The sequence below is a fragment of the Buteo buteo genome, chromosome Z, assembly GCF_964188355.1.
Source record: "Buteo buteo chromosome Z, bButBut1.hap1.1, whole genome shotgun sequence".
NCBI lineage: Eukaryota > Metazoa > Chordata > Aves > Accipitriformes > Accipitridae > Buteo > Buteo buteo.
In genome coordinates, this window is record NC_134204.1 from 44,375,932 (window position 1) to 44,388,946 (window position 13,015).

Below are 13,015 nucleotides of genomic sequence, written 5' to 3' on the forward strand. Positions count from 1 at the left end.
TGTATGACAAGTGACCCATCAACCTAGCCTTGCCTGATGGCCCAAGGAATATAAAAATTGAAGCAAGCAAATTTTTTACCATCCTCACAATTTTGCATAACTTTCTGGATATTTTGAAATACTTTTCAAAACATGGTAATCTCTTGACTGCATAATAATGAACCCCACAAAAAGAACTTTCTCACTTCTGAGAGTAAAATGTACTTGGTTTTTTGTGGGTTTAGTTACATTGAATATATTTCCCCGCAATATAATAAGTAAATTCAGTTATTAAGCAAAGCATGTGTGTAATTTTTTTATTGCAAGAGGTGGCAATAGTATAGAATTGAGTGGCACAAATTACAGGATTTGGGGGGTTGACTAATCTTTTTTAAATCAGAATTGGTTTGTTTTATCCATTTACTAGTACATTTTTCAGAACTTTGGCAACTTAGTGCTTTTATTCTGGTAGTTTGTACTAGAAAAACTCATATAGGCCATGTTCAGAAAGCTTGGAAATTTCATTGCCATTCTTCTGCTGGTGTCCAGATGAAAACCAAGGCATAATGCTGCTGTGAAACATGCTAAACTCTGCCAGTCCATCTATTATCAGCATTGGAACTAACATGTTGAATCTCTCCATCACCAAAATGAGATAACATAGTATTTGGAGTGAGATCACTGTGTCACAATTTCATTCTGTATATCATTTCCTTGGTGTGTTCACAGGACACCAAAGTGCAGATTCAGCAACAGTTCTAATTCAAATTACTTTCTAATCATGAAAACTTTACAAAATATTATACTATTTCCTACTGTACCACCTCTTTTAGCTTTTTACTATATGAAAAAAAAGATTAATCCTATGATCCAGGATTAGGGAGTAAATGGACTAAATAGCCAAACAAAAGGACATTACCATTTATTCCATAAAACTCTCTCTCTCTCTCTCGATACCCAAATTTCACAATGGAATTATAGTTGCGGAATTTGGGAGAGAAGGTGGAGTTAAGAGTGGGGTAAGGAAGAAACAATAGAGCACAGATCTTTTGTTTTTAATTTAAACTATTTGGAAGGAAGGAAAGAGTTGGCTTTTATCTTAACACAGATCAGTCAGATTGAAAGAGCAGCTCTGTGATCTCACAACAAAAAGAAACCAACATGTTTAAGCACTTAATTTTTCCTGAACCAGAGCTGTTTTACCTCATATCCCAATGTTTATGTCTTTCTCAGTGTATGACTGCTCCTTTCTCCCTCTGGAGCACTGCCAGAATTCATCTTTTCCTTGATCCTGCCTATACTGACAGGATTCCTTAATAGTTGTAACTACTTCCTTCTTCCTATTGGTTCTCTATCCTCTGAAGTGAGTCATGAGTAAAAAATTCTTTCTTTTCCCTTTTGGAAAAACAAAGAAACAAACAAAAAGCTAAATAAGTAAGAAGGGGTTTTTTTTGCTCAACCTTCCCTCAACAGAGCATCTGTGTAACCAACACAAGTAGCCATAGCTTCCCCATATTCATCCTTCTTTTCTTACTGTCTGTTGAAGTCCCCAGCCCGTGCTACTGCAGAATTAACAACTTTCCAATTCCATTTTTCTACACAAAAATTAAGAATGTTAAGGGGCTTCTCCATTGCCTATCAAGTTAAGTGCAAGCTCCTACATTGTTCTGCTTTTAAAAGCTTCCATGACTGATGATGAACAGATGGCAAGATTTGGTTAAGTCTTAGGGAACCAGAATGTTGATTAATAATAGAGTAAATCTGGCACAGATCTAACCTCCAATTGCTCTTTGCTTGTTTCCTCCACTGTTTTATGTTATCTTAAATCTACCTTCTGAACCTCTTTTTAGCTTGCCCCTTTCTAATTCTGAGCAATCGTGTTGATCATTTCCCTGTCTTGGATTTTTCTTTCTGTAATATATTACAACAGCAACAGGAAGAAAAAAAAGAAAACAGAACACCACCACCCCGCACACCCCCCAGACACACACACAAAAAAAAAAAAAAAACACAAAAAAACCCCTCTGTTAAGAGCTTTCAAACCAACATGGACATGCACACATATAAATGCTTGCAAACACTTTAGAAGGGAGGAATCTTCGGATCTCCTGTATCATGCAAATCTCATATTACTGTCATAGCTGACAGCTACCTGAAAGAACTCTTGGTCCCATATGCATTGCTTTCACGTGTTGGATTTCCTCATCTACTTCCCTGCTCATCTCATACTGTCCCCCTCCTATTTAATCTACCTGTCACTTTGATATTGTCAAGTGTCGCATGAGACTGAGCAAGAAAATGTGTTGTATGAAAATAGTTTTAAAAAAAATAATTTAAAAATGCTACTATTAAAGAGCAATGAATAAGAACTGATTTCCATACTTTGGTTCCTTGCATACCACTTTAATAATTCTGGTCTTTCAAATATCACAGTATAGTAACTGTAGTTGCTAATTTTTACTGGTTGTGTTCTTTTTTAGGAGAGGAAGGAGGGAAGGGGTAAGAGGGAGGATTGGAGACATGTGCCAACTTCCTTTGAGAACATTAATTTAAAACACCTAAGAGAACTGCACCCATTTAAGTTATTTTTCAGACTTCTTGGCCCTATCCTCCCTTCCTCATGTGCAAAGAACTCCCACAGTGATATACCAGGAAGTATAAAGTGAATTCATAGATAAATAGATGTTAGAATGAAATATATTTTAAGATTTTTTTCTCACATATATTATTAAAATGTAAATATGTATTAATTATGAAAATATTTTAATAGCGTATATATATATATATGGCCAAGTATGGTTATAAATCTGAGTGAGATAAAATCTGAAATGCATGCTTTCAGCGGCTTCCTGGTAGTGGTAGGTTAGTTACTCAGCCCTGCAATTAACTGTACAAATCCACATCAAAATGTTTGGAGCCTGAAATAATTACCTGAACATGACTTACAGAAATTAGAACAAGTATTGTCTCTCTAACATTTAGTATAGCTGCCAGAAAATAAAGTAGTAAATTAAGGAAATGTCAGAAGGAAAGGAATTGAAAGGAAATCTGTGGGAAGAAAGGAAAAGGTACTTAATGGTGTTATATACTTTCTTCTTCATAATTACCCTCTCCACTACTCTCTGTCCTGTCCAAAATACTGGTATGAAGCAAGTTTTATAAACAGATCTGAAAAAATAGTACTGTTCAACATACCAACTATTCAACAAGGCACTCCATGGTACTTTGAATTATCTAGGTCTTTAGAAAAAAACACACGTTTTCGGGAGAGATTAGTTTTTTAAAAAAAATTCAAAAATAATAAAAAATACATTTTCATAACCTTTTTTTCCTCATTATTCAGGCTTCCCAAGTCTTCTGGGAACTATTACAGAAATTACAAAACCAAATGCATATTGAATGTACTATACATGTTCCAATCTTTCTAGATTTCAATGTAAGAGATCTAAAATGTGGGTTTCCAGACACTAAAAACAGACCTATATCAACAACCAACTGAGGTCGGTTTTGTTACTGACTTTGATTCAGATTATGATGCCAACCCAGAAGCCTGATATACAGACTAGTTTCACTGGTGCTTCCTCTCATGGAATGAAATTTTGCTACAGCAGGAATATTTCCCACTTGTATTCAAATTTTATTCCAGAGTGTGTTCATATCTAATTTATAATATAGAGTGGATGCAAACATGTTCTGAGAACCTACCAACTTTGCTTCCTTTTCCTATTTTTGTGACTTTTGTCTGTGAAAGCTGAAAAGCAGTGACAACTCAGCTGAAAGTGTTGGTGGCATGAAGACATTTTGAACACTTTTAGTGTGCTGGATCAGATTACTGTGAAAGTCTCTTTGAAAAGGTCTGGATAATTTAAACAAACTCTTACTACCGTTTCAAATTACTATAGACCAATGTCAGAGAACTATTAATCAAGATATTTCTACTAGACCATTTAATGAGAGTTGTGAGATGTCTATGCATAAGTGTCCTCTTCACCATGTGACCACGAACTTCATGGATTGATTTCTAAACTTGCATAGACTTCCCAGAGACCTTTACGCTCATCTCTATAGACTCAGTCTGAGTTCTTGATTTACCAGCTCTATTTGCCAAACTGAAATTCTAAACTACTGCAGAGAATTCTGTGCAAATATAATTCTCTCCTCTTTGATGTTACTTGCACTATTACACCTTTTTCTTCCCTCAGAATAAAATTATCTTCATTATATCAAAAGCATACGTATTACAGACACTGCCTTTATCATATCTAAAAGCAACTCTATTTCAGGAATTACTGTATTTTTTGTACTGCCATTATATCATGCTTGGTTTGGGGGTAGAGGGCATCCCAAGAAAAACAGACTAATATGAGCACAATGTATTTATTAGTGCCAACATATCTACAGAGTTATGATCAGATCCTCACTGCAGATTATATTAATTTGTCTTGCTTTCTCCATTTGTTTACACACACAAACACATTTTGGTTCCACACTCTCTAGCTTTTTCCTCTTACTTATCTTATTTCATTGCTTGCATTTCCTTTTTCTTTTCATTCCAGATGGTTTCCTGTCCTCTACATTCGTACTTAGGTGTTGGAACATGACTAGTCACAGCTCCATGGAATAATTATCTGTTTTCTCACATCACGTCAAAACTGATTGAACAATATGGTGGGACCATTTGTGAGAACTAGCTACCTAGGGGTCATTTTTCTTTCTTTTGCTTTGGGCTCTAAACCAGGATTTGTTGGTTCTGTAGTCAGCTTGTGCCAGTGGAGTTTTCTGAGGGAGACACATAAAAAGAAAACTGAGGGTGACTGGAAAACCTAGTAACACCCATTTCATTTATGATACTGTGGTGTTTGTAAAAAGAAGTATTAGGGATATCACAGGATAGCCATTTAAGATAAGAATTATTGTAACGTGAAATAGCACGTTGATCCACCAGGTCAACAAAACATGTCAAACATTAAACAGAATTACTGAGAGGAAGACAGCTGTTTGTTTTTTTTTTTTCCTTAATGAAGATACAATTTCATAAGGAGTAGCAGAAATTATGGACCTCCTTTAAAAAAAAAAAAAAAAAAAAAAGTGAGAACCTGGGTCTGACTCTGCTTGGTAAAGATACCATTTCAGAATTTATGTTGCAGATAGAGGTCCATGCAATAACCCAAACCATCATCATTCATTAAGCCTGGGAAGACAAATTTTAGAAAAACAGTTCCATCAAGTCAAGATTTATAACCTCTTTTCCACTTTATCCTTACAATGGTTTTCTTAAATGATTTTTTTTTCTTTGTGGCTCTTTAGATGATAAACTCTGTTTACTGGACAACATCTCATAAATTATTTCAGATAATTTCAATATAAACCTAGGCTGAATGCCAGTTTTGTTCTACTATGGAAGGCCTTCCTTTTATTCAAGCTCCATTTCCTATTCTTAGAGACTATACCATCATCCTTCCATAAGCAAATGCCTCAAAGGCATTCCGCAAACAAAAGTCTACAGTTGAATCCAATACAAAACAAAAGTCTACAGTTGAATCCAATGCAAATTCTGTGCCACGTGCTAAACATTATACATGTAAAGATGAGTTTTGAGTTAGACATTGTCCCGGTTTCTACCACAGAGATGTGCTGGAACACAAGCAGTTAAATAAAATGTTAAAATATTCAGCATGATTATTAAGTGACTTTCTGATTGTTTTTTCATGATTGTTGGCCTGTTTTTGAAGTAGAGGTACAATTAAAAGCCATTTTATTATAGATGTGCAAAAAAAAATCTTCCCAGTTGTAAGCGATGACTCTCACCAGTGAAATACACCTGGCTAATAAGATACAATCTAGTAACATGGAAGAAGAGGACATACAGCCAGCTCCCTTTCTCCTCCCTTTCCTAGAAGCAGTTGTTCACTATAATTATGTGCAAAACATTTGATTGACCAGAGGTTCCACCTTTCAACACAATTTCTAAATGCGCAGTGTTCATTTCTGGAAAAAAAATCAAAGCAGTTTAATTGCCCTTGATGTTCTTCTCTTGGCAGTCTGAATTCAATTCCATCTTTCTGATTTGAGACTTATGCAATGACATAGGATGCTGAAGAGATCAGCTTTGGCATGAGGAGTACTGAGAGACTTATTACATTACTAATGTTTACACAGAACAAATGAGTGGATAAACCTAACACAATGCTTCCTAGAAGGTGTAAAGAAGAATGTTTTCACTCCTCTTCATATTATCTTAAAAGTTCACAGTAGATTCTAACAGTATATTTTTCTTAGTTTATGTACCCCAGAATGCACAATGTAGAGAACCCTCTTCCAAAGTTTAGCCATGCTCTACATCACAAATGCTGGGCTATGCTGTTAGCAAAAACTCTTGAAGGGGTTCCAGCACACTTTCCCAGAAATGTTTCTGCCAGTCTGAGTATCAACCTTGTCACTTTTTGACGTGGCAGAGAATGTACTTTTCCAAGAAGCCAGATATTTTGGCCAATGCAGAACTGTGAAGCGAAGGGCTTGGATTTTATTTCATCAGTCCCTCTGCAGAAGCTCTTCACAGGCTGATATTGACAGCTGTGCTAGCCAAGAGTGCTCTCGGCATAGTCAGGTGGATTGCTGCCAGGCCCCCAAAGAGGAAAACAAGGTAGAATTTCTCTTCTATTTTCATGCATCTCCACAAAAATCAGAAATTTCTATCTCAGAGCTCAGGCTTGTTACTACTCCAGTTGGATACAAGAAAACTATGTGGTTTAGCTGAACTGTCCATCCAGCTTTAATTGACAAAGTAATTTAAATTATCATTAGTACTGTTAAAAATATGCATTAAACTTTAAATAAATTCAAAACAAATACAGAACTGCAAAAGAACAACACTATTTTTTATGGATATTGGCTGTGACAGAGCAACTTTGACGTTCATGCCCATAAGTACTGCATATATAGAATTGTCCTGTATGTGTATCCCAGGATTAAACTCTGGAAACACTTCCATTTTGCATAAAGCAGTGTTTATAAGAATCCTTAGACAATCCTTGGGTGATTCTGACAGAATATGGACACTGCAACAGTGAGCATTATAATAGCTTGCAGTGTTTCCTGTCATCTAACAGAATCCTGAAAGAGATTTTCAGGTTCCTGCTGAAGGACACAGCAATTTACTGACATCTACAAGAGCATTCACAACAGCCACTAACCTTCTTACAGCAGGTCTAGGTACCAACTCCATTAGCCCTCAGATGGAGGAAGTATCTGTCTTCCTTTACACCCAGAGGTGGTGAATCTTCTCAGTGATTCCCACCTTTGGAAAAACATAAGCTAGAGGTGGCAGCAGTGGTCCTGCATCCTCTAAAGCATTTTATTGAATGATTAAAAAAACCAACCCAGCTTCAAATCCCTCACCTGCTGATTTGAGTATATGAACCACCATTGCGCACACACTAGATAAACATGTATCTTTTGCACAGTAGGACATGCTCTGTAACAACCCCTTGAATCAGGCCTTGCAGTCTGTACCTGAGAATCCCCTTGAAATGCTGACAAGCATGAAGATCACCATCAATGAAACCGAATGAGGTTTTAGACAGCTTTGACAGTTTTCAGGTCCTTTAGTGGCCAAATAGCTGGAGGTGAGACAGCTGAGGATCTCTGTCATTCTTGAATGGTGGGCTCAATGTTCAAGTTACCTTCCTACAGTTTAGAGATGAAATTATTATCTGTATGAATTACTAAATATTAATACTAAGGTCATAGCTCAGATCTGTAATAATCTTGTAAAAAGTTGGGGCAGGCAGCAGTGTCAATGTTTTAAAAATTATCATATGAAGTTAACCCAACATTTTAATAGATATGATCTAGTTTTTATGTAGTCATGTTAATTTACTTCAACCGGGATCTGGCCCAGACAATCTTACACTGGTGGTTTGGATTTCTCTGTCACACCCTTTAGACTTTTTTTTTAGACTTATAAATATATGTGTATAGAAGCAATATTTTGACAAAGAGTTGAGTCCGATGTTTTCCAGGTTCATAACCTTCCAAGTCATCATTTATGAAAAGCATATTTAGAGAACAGAACACTTGTGTGAAAAGTCTCAGAAAGCAGCTTTGTCTCATTTATGCCTATGTACTTTTTCATTCAGTTGTATGATCATTTGTTTAAAATATTGCTGATTATATTCAATTTCTTTTTTAAAAATTTAATCTTATGTTTTATTGAAGCAATAACTCCAGTCTGAAGTTAAACAGGGAGCCTAGATAAGCTCTGATAAAAATAATAAGATTGAACATCCCTCTCTGCCAAAAAAGAGTTTCAAATTTTTTGCTTTTAATGAATTTAGTCTCACAGAGCTGCAGAAAGAGAAGGCCATCCACCTTTTGTAAAATAGTTCTGATTCAGATCTCTATGCCCAATTAGAGATTGGATGCTCTTTATTTTACATCAGGTATTGAGCAAATTGGGTTAACATAGCTTTCCCTTCTGAATCTACTGACTTAAAAAAAAAAAAAATTAATAGCAACTACACTTCTTGACCACTTTTGCCCTATTAGCTGTGAAGTGCACAACAAGCAGTAGCTGGGCAGTATTATTTTCTACCCATCACAGTGCAAAAAGCTCTGATAAATTGCAACAATAAAGGCTTCAAGCATTACAATCAATACTTAATGGAATAATGTAAATCCAGCTCGTCTATGACTTGGGGATTGTGTTCTTTTGCAAAGAGCAAAAGATTGATGCACAGCAGCAGAAGTGCATCTTTTTTTCCCCACAGTCAGAGCTATAAGAGAGACACAATAATGTGCTAAAGTTGCTTTGCTTGTATTGTGGAGTTATTACTATTTTTTTTCAGCCTTGTTTAAAAGGAGCCAGAGAGACATTGTGTCTCCCAGGGCTCTGTAAAAACCAAGTTAATGGTATTCTCAGTCTTTAGACACATTTACACATCCTCCATCTGCTTGGGAAGAAAAAAAACAGATTTCAGCAACAAAAATTGTACAGATCTGCCTTCAGGCAACAGAAAATGCATGTGATAAGGGAATAGCCATGAAGTGCAAAGGAGTATTTAGGTCTTAGTGCTTATTGACTGGAGACTGTAAAGGAGATGTGAAGGATGTGTGAAAAATCCTAAATAAAAGAGCTAGAATAACATATAATGTGGATAAGAAAATGTGCTTGAAAAGAATGCAACTGTCACTAAAGAACATGGGAAGTGGAGGAGGTGGGATGGGAGAAATGAATGACAAGAATGAAGATAAGTAGTATACTGCATCCAGAGTTTGGTTCAGGAAACATACTGTACTCTGCAATTCAGTCACTTGGGTACATTACATCAATTCAAACAACACTCAGAATGCACAAATTCTACTTTCCTCACTCCTTCTCTTTGTCTCTATTGAGTTGTATTTTTACTTCAGATCAGGTCAGGCCCACAATCAGTTTGAAAAGATAAAGAGAAGGAACATTCAAACTCAAGGGGCAGTGGAAATGTCATAAATAGCAAATAGAAATCATATTTTTAATATCGACTCCACTCATTCAAGGAACATTACTAATTAGAAAACCCATTTGACAAATATTGCATCTGCAGAGCATATAGTATTTGTTTTCAAAGTTAAACAATACAGTAGAAAGGAGAAACACATTAACAAAGATTCAGTCATAACCTCTATTTTTTTGACGCACATGGATTTGCTAGAAATACTATGTTCAGCTATGTATGTTCCAATATCAAGTCCAAAGCCTCTTAGAAGGTTTGGGTAAAGTTGCTTCTTTTTTTACTTCTCCTTTTGTTGTTCAAATGATGAGAAATGTCATTTTTCCATTTATATGCACAGAAGACAAGGTTAGAGGGATGCTATGTAAGGTCTACTTTCCTGCTTCTACAGGAAATATATCAGAATAATACCTTTCTTCAGCTTCTAAAGTACATAGTGAAAACAGATTTTTTTTTTTTTATTTTTTGTCCTTGCTACTGTCACTGGCAACCCAACAGCATTAAAGTTAGCATCCACCTAGTTACTAGCATAAACTTTATTTATGGACTGCTTAGCCTAATTTGTTTTTATGCCAATGTTTACTTTCAGCCGACCTTTAGCTTAGTGATGTCCCCTCCTAGGTGTTTGCCCTCAAAATGTTTTTATGGATAGCAACCATGCCCCTTTTAGGCTAAACAAGTCAGAGCATTCCAGTTTCCTCTCTAAGAGGCACTATCTTTATTCTAACAGTCTTTCTACATACCCATTTCTGTACAAGTCATCTTTCTGGAAGAGAAGCAGCTAAAACTGTCATTCCCATTTTCCATACAATATGGTCAGAAATGCTGTACTCGGATATTAAAAGGGGGAAAAAAAATCAGAACAGCCTGGAAACTTCTGTTCATTGCTGATTCATAGATCCAAGTCTTAACTGCATGTCAAAGAATAAATTAAATTTTGTAACTTAAACCCAAAAAGCCCTAAAGTCTGAGTCTGATTTGAGCTGACTGCTACTACTACTCAGGAATGAGATCTAAGAGAAAAATCAATACTTCCATGAAAATTTTAGTTCAGTCTTCAGTAGCAGGAAAAAAGTAAACAAAATGTTAGGAATTATTAAAAAAGTGGTAAAGAAATAACAACACAAACCAAAAAAACAGGGAACATAATTAAGCCACTGTATAAATCCATGCCATGTCTGCCTCTTGAATACCATGGGGTACTAAACTTTCCATCTCAAAAAGTGAATAGAAGAACTGGAGGAGGTACAAAGGCAGCAATAAAGCTAATCAAAGCCTGCAGCACTGAAGAACAATTAAGTAGGCTTATACTCATCAGCCTGAAAAAGATGCAAATGAGACTGGCTGTGGTAAAGTTTTATAAAATCATGGGTGGCAGAAAGACAGTGGAAGTGGAACCACTGGTAAAGTAACAGGGGTAAAATTTCCTTCTGTCTGGAAGGCTGGAGCAAGATCATGTCCTGCAGAGGCTATACCATACATACACCACTTCGTGCTATGCTAGCATTTCTCCCCTTCCCCTGTGTGTGTGGCTGTGTGTAAAGTGAAATAGGATAAGGCAAAGCCAACCAGAATCTGTAGAGACAAATTTATGGGAAAGCATTCTTTTACTACCAATACCATCAGCAGCCAAGGCATTAGCTGCAAGATCAGTCCCTTCTTCGTGATCATATGTATACATCACTACAGGAGCTTCACAGAGATGAAGATAATTCTGCCCACAGACATCTGTCTAGTATGCTTCAAATGTCTGAAAACAACAGTGTAGCTAGCCTAGTCATAGAAAATAAATTTTAAAATATCTCATAAATATCTGATGAAAAGTATCTCAGAGACTTCTATGGTCAGACTAAGATCTGTCAGATTTCTCCTTTCTTCCCAGAAAAAGTTGAAGAAAAGATCATTTTCAAGTGTTAACCCTGCCGTATTATTCAGCAATGGAGTTAACACATGGCTTCCTCCAGTTGCTGACCTAATTTAACAAAAAGTCATCTCATGGGACAGCCTTTTAGTGACCCTGAGGACAGAGCATAAGAAAGAGATGAGAGATGAAATTCAGCCATATGCTGTAACATATGTACAATAACATTCAATGCTTGCACTGCAATGAATTTATGTCAACATCAGGCTCTCTAATTTAAACATACCATGATAAATCCCAAACTAAGTTTTACCCAAAGCCACATTTAAATAAAATAAAAACAGAAGAGTTGTCCAATTCTATTATTCTTCATAAAACCTAACAACACACCTAAGTATTGTGTTTTAAATTTAAACTCCATTTTCTGTTACAAATTACTTTAACAATGTTATAGCATCTGATGGTATAAACTACACCATTTAACATGCCCCATATCTCTTTGTATGACTTTTGGACAGGATAAAGGCTCTAAATGCTTATTATTTACCACTTGTATCCAAAGACTCCTTCTAGCCTGGAGATACATTGCTTGCTTTATGTTATAAATAGTAGGCAAATTCTGTTCCTACCCAAAAGAATTTACAATCTTTGACTATTCAAAGACTTTACATGTGCCTAAAATAAAGTTCAAGAGGTTCAACTGACTTCACTAAAACTGCAGATGTTCGCAATGTTAAGTTTATAAAAAGATCTTTGTGCAACTAGGGTCTAAAATCTCAGTCCTGCAGACTTCTGGGTTTGTTACTTTAGATCATTAATCACTCTACAAAATCATGCTACAAATGTGTACAGCATGAAGTGGGAATCTATTTCAACTTATCTGGAAATAAAAAGAAGTGACATCTTATATATGTTTTATAGAAATATTCTAAAAGGTATTTTCTGAAACTGCTCCCTGTAGCTGAGTTTTTGTCAGGATTTTGAGAAGTCTTAGAAGTCAACTTTCTTGCTTTGTGACAAAACAAAATAAAATCAAACAAAAAGCCCAGTATACCCAATTTTTAAAAAACATTCTCAATTTGATGTGTTCAATGATCAGGGTAAAAGAAAGGTAAACACAGCAGCCAAGAATTCAATGGAAAACAGTTCCAGAAGGCTGGGTTTTATTTATATAGCCATGACTATTAGTACCATATGAATTCGTACTGAAACCATAGTAGGCTAGCCACTTAGAAGAGGTTATATCTCTGTAAGTAGGTGTTGCTCAGAGAGGATTTAAAATAATGTAACTTTCAAGATTAGGGAACTGGGTTGAGGCATGTGTAAAATCACAGCATCGGAGGGGAAGGTGTGGGATGGGGAGTGATAAGAGGAGCAAGAAGCTGATTGGTTCTTTATGCCTTTGTTGCTGATTACTTTTCCTGCCATGTCCATTTGTTTCATCCCTCAAATACAGAACCAGTGCAGTTATACCAATGTCATTTCACCAGTGCTACCTCAGGTAGCAACCTGCAGAAATAAGAGCAAAAACTGTCCCTCATTATCTAACTTACAGCAACTCACACTTATTTACCCAGCTATAACATACACCCCTTTACCACTGAATTTGTATTGCTGTGAGTCATATCTCATAATATAAAATATATATTTCTCTATATTTCTATGTATTTGAGAAACTGCTGAC